Source organism: Triticum dicoccoides, chromosome 1A (genome assembly GCF_002162155.2).
Source record: "Triticum dicoccoides isolate Atlit2015 ecotype Zavitan chromosome 1A, WEW_v2.0, whole genome shotgun sequence".
Classification (NCBI taxonomy): Eukaryota; Viridiplantae; Streptophyta; class Magnoliopsida; order Poales; family Poaceae; genus Triticum; species Triticum dicoccoides.
The window spans coordinates 529196653-529204568 of NC_041380.1; the positions used below are offsets into that span (position 1 = coordinate 529196653).

Sequence of the window (7916 nt, forward strand, 5' to 3'; positions counted from 1 at the left end):
TGTATTTTAGTTCTAGATACATCCATTTCCGCGACGAGTAATTTGGAACGGAGGCAGTATTGTACTGTAGCAGACCATTATGCTTTTGAACCCAAAAAACCTCAATTTCGGTTAACTCGGTTTAACCAAATGGTTTTCGGTTTCTAACGAAAAAAGAGAAATACAAATGGTTTTCAGATTTCAAAACTAAAACTGAAACCGAAACATGAAAAAACTGAAATTTTGGTTTGGTTTGGTTTTTTCGGTTCGGTTTTGGGTTTTGGGTTCGGTTTTGCGCACCTTAATGCCAGCCTATGCAGTTTTGGGGGAAATGCTTAGATGAGATATATTGTATCAATTTGTTTCTTAAATTTGTTGTATATGTGACAAAAATATAAACTGTATTCTCTCTCACCAATCCTATATTTAACTTCTTTTTTAAGGCCTTTTGTAGGCGAAACGGTAGGAAATGCTCAGAGCAGAACAACAAAAAGGTGTGGCGAGAGAAAAAAGGTAAGAAATTAATAGGTAAAATCACTGACTAAATAGACGTTAGGTAGGCACATATTCACTCGAAAAAGCATAGCAGAGACCGAGCTCCACATAGCTCGTTATTTCTTTTCAGCGAAAATACTATTTCCACACATTGAAAAAATCTGAAAAAAGTATATACATAGATGTTTATTTGTAGTATACATGTATAAAATTTCATGAACATATATGTTAACATGTAATGTATACAAAAAAGATAAATACACAGATTAAAATGGGCTTTATCTTTGTCGTTTTTGGGCCAGATATTTATCATTTTTGTGTAGCATGCAAATAATCAAATTACCTGATGAAACTTTTTTGTAACTTGACGAACAGTCATATGTATTTGTATAAAAGATTTGATATTTTTTGAAACTTGTAAGTATATTCTGATTTTTTTTGATAAAACGGGCTCCATGGAGCCCGGCCTCTGCGACGCCTCACTCTATATTCACTCACGTATACATGCCTATAAAAACCATGTCGACTTCTGGGAATTCATTGTTTTTTAGAATTCAATTCCACAATAAAATCTTGTGGGAGTAGGAGGCATTCGAAATTTGAGTAGCACAAGTACCGTCTTCCTAAGCGCAAAGTGATTTCTGTCAGCTGCTTCAGCCTAACTCCACGCGGCCGGGTCACGAACAACGACCCTACACTAGAGTTTAGACTCCATGAAGGCAAAGAAATGATGTAACACGCTTATGATAGAGTGCAACTCTGGAGTAATCTGCACCAACGAGTTTAATTTACTAGCCTCCAACCATCGTATATAGATTTAGCTGCGAGTAGGTACTGGATTAGGCCGTTCAACAAAAAAAATGATTTCTGAGTAATATAACCCCTTTACACGGTTGGAGCTCAGGTAACGTATTCCCTGTTGTAATGAGAGTACACTGTATTAGATTAGAGGTAAGTGGATACATGATATGTTTGGTTCATGCAAGGGAATAGGATGCCGTGGAGTACCGTCGCCGGCCTTGTAGATGATAACAGAGGACTGGAGGACGGGACGGCTGCTGGGGATGACTCGTGACCGAAAATGAGATCATCAGCCATTAACAACAACGTTACGGCTCACGCGGCGAAGCGAGATCGGTGGTGCTGGCCATGGCGGCGGTGGTGAAGAGATATCGGCGGCGGTGCCTACGGCAGCGGAGGCGAATGGAGATCGGCGGCGGTGAATTGAGACGGCGATGATACTGCCCCGCTGCTGCTTGGTCCTTGTGGTGAAGAAATCGACCAGCACAAGCGGTGTTATACGATACCACGCTGGATCGGGTGTTTTTAGTTTTGTGAAGGGCGATTTACGATTACACGGGATCTGAAACCGACGCGGCCGAAACAAACGCATGTAATGTAATCGTTAGAGCAACTCTAATAGACCTCACATCCGGCCGGCTCATAAAATGTCTTGGCAGTTCGCGGAAAAATGCCTTTGCGAGCCGGCGTGGATGGCCGCAGTTGCAGACCCCACATAACGGACCCATAAAAATTGATATTCGCGGAATATGCTCTTTTACGGGTCGGCTTTGCGGGGTCTGATCTGGCGCAGCTCCTCCCAGCCCGGAAAACCTAAATTTGCACCTTGATTTTATCCAATATAATGCATTTCTTTGCTTTTCAAGATACATAAGACATCACCAAATTTTTGCTAGAATAGTAAGATCAAAGAAAATAAGAACCACAAGTATGCATTTTACAAGATTTCCAACTTCCATAACTGCTCTCACTAGTTGGATTAATATCTTCTCCATGCATTCATTGTTTATCTGCGGATTCTTGATTTTGCATTCTTCTTTCTTCATCTTTGGTTCGAAAGAAGTAGACGTTGCTTCTCCTCTAGTTGCACATGCAGTCGCGTCATTGCATTCGATTCTTCTAAGGAGTGCGTCAACGTCTATTAAGTTACTTTCTATTAATAATCAATGTATTCACCTTCCCACCCAAAATGAGCATCCATCTTCCTACACACATGAATGAGTATGTTAGAAATGAGCTACCGCAATTGAACCAAAGAATGAGCTATCAAAATGAGCTACCACAAGTGCACGTACCCTGTCGTTTTTGCATTTGAAGAACACCCATCTGGGGTGCTTCGGCGTGCCCGAAGTTACCCGCAGCACTGTCCGCGTGCAGTCATCGCACTATATGAGCGGCATCAGCGAGCCACACAGAGCCGCTGCGCCAGCGCCGAGCCCGGTGGACGGTCAGACGAATCAATGCCCGCAAACCGTCAGCGGCGTCGGGAGGACGAACACATACCTGAATGCGGCGATGCGCCCTTGCCGGGGCTGCGGGAGATGCTCCCCGACCACTCTATCGCTTGGCGCAGCCACCGGCGGCCGGAAAAGCCAAATCCGGCGGCCCGTGATGAAGGCCGCAGATCCACAAATCCGGCAGCCCGCCGACGCGGGGAAGGGAAGGCCTCGTGTGTGTGCACTAGTAGAAAAAGAGGCTTCCGTCCAGCCCCATTAGTCGCGAAACTGTAGGAACCGCGACTAATGAAGTCTTTAGTCGCGGTTCGGCAGACGAACCGCGACCAAAGGCTTGGGCCAGGGCGCTCGGTGGCCAGCTGGTGCACGTGAGGGGCTTTAGTCGCGGTTGGGCAGGCCAACCGCGACTAAAGGTGCCCAAAGGCCTTTAGTCGCGGTTGGCCTGGCCAACCGCGACTAAAGCTCCTCCCCTATATATACCAGTTCAGCGCACTCACTTAGCCATTTGGTGCCACTTCTCTTCACAAGGGGGTGTAGGTTTGCTTTTGGTTCCTCTTATGCACACAAGGTGTTTGATGAAATGCCCAACAGCGTGAAACAAACATGATATGAAGTGTTGGAGCCACACTTGAGGTTCCTCCTCGATCACGGTTAGCAACTTGAACCTTTCATGCATGTGTGTCATTGATAAAATATGCATGTGTGTTGTTCATTGTTTAATTTCTATTGTTTATAGCTAGTTACTTTAACAAATGCATGATGGTTAATTATATATTTTATATTATAATAATGCAGATGAATCGGCAATGGATGTACGGTAACCGACTCTCCCGCGAGTTCACTACGGGTTTGAAAGATTTCCTCGTAGTGGCTAATGCGAACAAGCAGAAGGGTTTTGTTATCTGTCCATGTGTTGACTGTAAGAATCAGAAGGGTTACTCTTCCTCAAGAGAAGTTCACCTGCACCTGCTTCGGCACGGTTTCATGCCAAGCTATAATTGTTGGACCAAGCATGGAGAAAGAGGGGTTATAATGGAAGAAGATGAAGAAGGGGATGATTTCATCGATGAAAGCTATCTTGCTCATTTCGGTGATACTTTCATGGAGGATGCTGAAGGTGAAGGGGAAGGTGAAGGGGCAGGTGAAGGGGAAGGTGAAGGGGAAGGTGAAGGTGAAGAAGAGGCACGTGATGAGACCGTTGATGATCTTGGTCGGACCATTGCTGATGCACGGAGACGCTGCGAAACTGAAAAGGAGAGGGAGAATTTGGATCGCATGTTAGAGGATCACAGAAAGTCATTGTACCCTGGATGCGATGATGGTCTGAAAAAGCTGGGCTGCACACTGGATTTGCTGAAATGGAAGGCACAGGCAGGTGTAGCTGACTCGGCATTTGAAAACTTGCTGAAAATGTTGAAGAATATGTTTCCAAAGAATAACGAGTTGCCCGCCAGTACGTACGAAGCAAAGAAGGTTGTCTGCCCTCTAGGTTTAGAGGTTCTGAAGATACATGCATGCATCAACGACTGCATCCTCTACCGTGGTGAATACGAGAATTTGAATGAATGCCCGGTATGCACTGCATTGCGTTATAAGATCAGAGGCGATGACCCTGGTGACGATGTTGAGGGCGGGAAACCCAGGAAGAGGGTTCCCGCCAAGGTGATGTAGTATGCTCCTATAATACCACGGTTGAAACGTCTGTTCAGGAACAAAGAGCATGCCAAGTTGTTGCGATGGCACAAAGAGGACCGTAAGTCGGACGGGGAGTTGAGACACACCGCAGATGGAACGCAATGGAGAAAGATCGACAGAGAGTTCAAAGATTTTGCAGCTGACGCAAGGAACATAAGATTTGGTCTAAGTACAGATGGCATGAATCCTTTTGGCGAGCAGAGCTCCAGCCATAGCACCTGGCCCGTGACTCTATGCATCTACAACCTTCCTCCTTGGTTGTGCATGAAGCGGAAGTTCATTATGATGCCAGTGCTCATCCAAGGTCCGAAGCAACCCGGCAACGACATCGATGTGTACCTAAGGCCATTAGTTGATGAACTTTTACAGCTGTGGGGCAGACCTGGTGTCCGTGTGTGGGATGAGCACAAAGAAGAGGAATTTAACCTACGAGCGTTGCTTTTCGTAACCATCAACGATTGGCCTGCTCTTAGTAACCTTTCGGGACTGTCAAATAAGGGATACAATGCATGCACGCACTGCTTACATGAGACTGAAAGTGTACATTTGCCAAATTGTAAGAAGAACGTGTACCTTGGGCATCGTCGATTTCTTCCGAAAATTCATCCAGTAAGAAAGAAAGGCAAGCATTACAACGGCAAGGCAGATCACTGGCCGAAGCCTGCGGAACGCACTGGTGCTGAGGTATTTGATATGGTCAAGGATTTGAAAGTCATCTTTGGAAAGGGTCCTGGCGGACAATCAGTTCCGAAGGGAGCTGACGGGCACGCAGCCATGTGGAAGAAGAAATCTATATTCTGGGAGCTAGAATATTGGAAAGTCCTAGAAGTCCGCTCTGCAATCGACGTGATGCACGTTACGAAGAATATTTGCGTGAACCTCCTAAGCTTCTTGGGCGTGTATGGGAAGACAAATGATACAAAGGAAGCACAACAGGACCAGCAACGTTTGAAAGACCCTGATGACCGGCATCCGGAATGGTTTCAAGGTCGTGCCAGCTACGCTCTGACCAAAGAAGAGAAGGTCATCTTTTTTGAATGCCTGAGCAGTATGAAGGTCCCGTCTGGATTCTCGTCCAATATAAAGGGAATAATAAACATGGCGGAGAAAAGGTTCCAAAACCTGAAGTCTCACGACTGCCACGTGATTATGACGCAATTGCTTCCGATTGCTTTGAGGGGGCTCCTGCCGGAAAATGTTCAAGTAGCCATTGTGAAGCTATGTGCATTCCTCAATGCAATCTCTCAGAAGGTAATCAATCCAGAAGATCTACCACGGTTACAGAACGATGTGATCCAATGTCTTGTCAGTTTCGAGTTGGTGTTCCCGCCATCCTTCTTCAATATTATGACGCACCTCTTGGTTCACCTAGTCGAAGAGATTTTCATTCTCGGTCCTGTATTTCTACACAATATGTTCCCCTTCGAGAGGTTCATGGGAGTATTAAAGAAATATGTTCGTAACCGTGCTAGGCCAGAAGGAAGCATCGCCAAGGGCTATGGAAATGAGGAGGTAATTGAGTTTTGTGTTGACTTTGTTCCTGACCTTAAGCCGATTGGTCTTCCTCGATCGCGGCACGAGGGGAGACTAAGTGGAAAAGGCACGATCGGAAGGAAATCAACGACATGTATGGACGGCCATTCTCTGACTGAAGCACACCACACTGTACTGACCAATTCCAGCTTGGTGGCTCCGTACTTTGAGAAACACAAGAATATTTTACGCTCGGACAACCCGGGGAAGCCTGAATCCTGGATTAGGAAGGCCCACATGGAGACTTTCGGCAGTTGGTTGAGAAAACATTTAATGAATGACAATGATGTTGTAGATCAGCTGTACATGTCGGCCAAGACACCATCTTCGACTATAACGACTTTCCAAGGGTACGAGATAAATGGGAATACATTTTACACGATCGCCCAAGATAAAAAGAGCACCAACCAAAACAGTGGTGTCCGCTTTGATGCAGCAACCGAGAATGGGCAAAAGGTCACATATTATGGTTACATAGAGGAGATATGGGAACTTGACTATGGACCCTCCTTTAAGGTCCCTTTGTTCCGGTGCAAATGGTTCAAGCTAACAGGAGGTGGGGTAAAGGTGGACCAGCAATACGGAATGACAATGGTGGATTTCAACAATCTTGGTTACCTTGACGAACCATTCGTCCTAGCGAAAGATGTCGCTCAGGTTTTCTATGTGAAGGACATGAGTAGCAAACCGAGGAAACGGAAAGATAAGAAAACGATCAGTACATCATGCGATGATCCAAAGCGCCACATTGTTCTTTCAGGGAAAAGAAACATCGTGGGAGTGGAGAACAAGACAGACATGTCAGAAGATTATAATATGTTTGCTGAAATTCCGCCCTTCAAAGTGAACACCGACCCAAGCATTAAGTTAAATGATGAGGATGCTCCATGGATACGGCACAATCGTAAGCAAGCAGGGACACAAGGGAAGAAATGATGTGTAATAATTTATTGTACCAAACTTTGTTGAATGGATCATGTGAATTATATTACCCGTGATGTGTTTGGTGTCCATTTTCGAATGATACATGAAATTTGGAGTGATGTAGTCCATGACGCTCTGCAGAGTCCGGCCGTACCACCATAGCCGACGACCGGCCTCTGGTATATTATTTTGAATTGAATTAGTTTTATTTTTCTTAATTTTTTGATATATTATTTGTATTTTTAGAATTTTGAATTGAATTAGTTTTATTTTTCTGAACTTTTTGATATATTATTTGTATTTTTAGAATTTTGAATTGAATTAGTTTTATTTTTCTGAATTTTTTGATATATTATTTGTATTTTTAACATTTTGAATTGAATTAGTTTTATTTTTCTTAATTTTTTGATATATTATTTGTATTTTTAACATATTGAATTGAATTAGTTCTATTTTTCTGAATTTTTTGATATATTATTTGTATTTTTAACATATTGAATTGAATTAGTTTTATTTTTCTTAATTTTTTGATATATTATTTGTATTTTTAGAATTTTGAATTGAATTAGTTTTTTTTTCTGAATTTTTTGATATAATATTTGTGTTTTTAACATATTGAATTGAATTAGTTATTTTTTTCTGAATTTTTTGATATATTATTTGTATTTTTAAGATTTTGAAAAAGAAAAAGTATTTGGAAAATACCTTTAGTCGCGGTTGGCCTGCCCAACCACGACTAAAGGTCGTTGCGCGCGGGAACGAAAAACCCGCCAAAAAAGCCCTTTAGTCGCGGGTCGCCTCCCCAACCGCGACTAAAGGTTACCCTTTAGTCGCGGGTCGCCTCCCCAACCGCGACTAAAGGGCCCTTTAGTCGCGGGTCGCCTCCCCAACCGCGACTAAAGGGGGGGGCTATAAATACCACCGCCCGACCCGTCGCCTCCATTTCTGCTCGTCTTCTCTGCCGCGCCGAAGGCCTGCCGCCCTCGCCCTCGACGCCGCCCGCCGTCGCCCTCGCCCTCGACGCCGCCCGCCGTC

General features: G+C 44.2%; 1 pseudogene; it reads left to right on the forward strand.

Annotated features, from left to right (window-relative positions):
• The first annotated feature begins 3524 nt into the window (after positions 1 to 3524).
• LOC119318703 lies at positions 3525 to 5384 on the forward strand (annotated as a pseudogene).
• The last annotated feature ends 2532 nt before the right edge of the window (positions 5385 to 7916 follow it).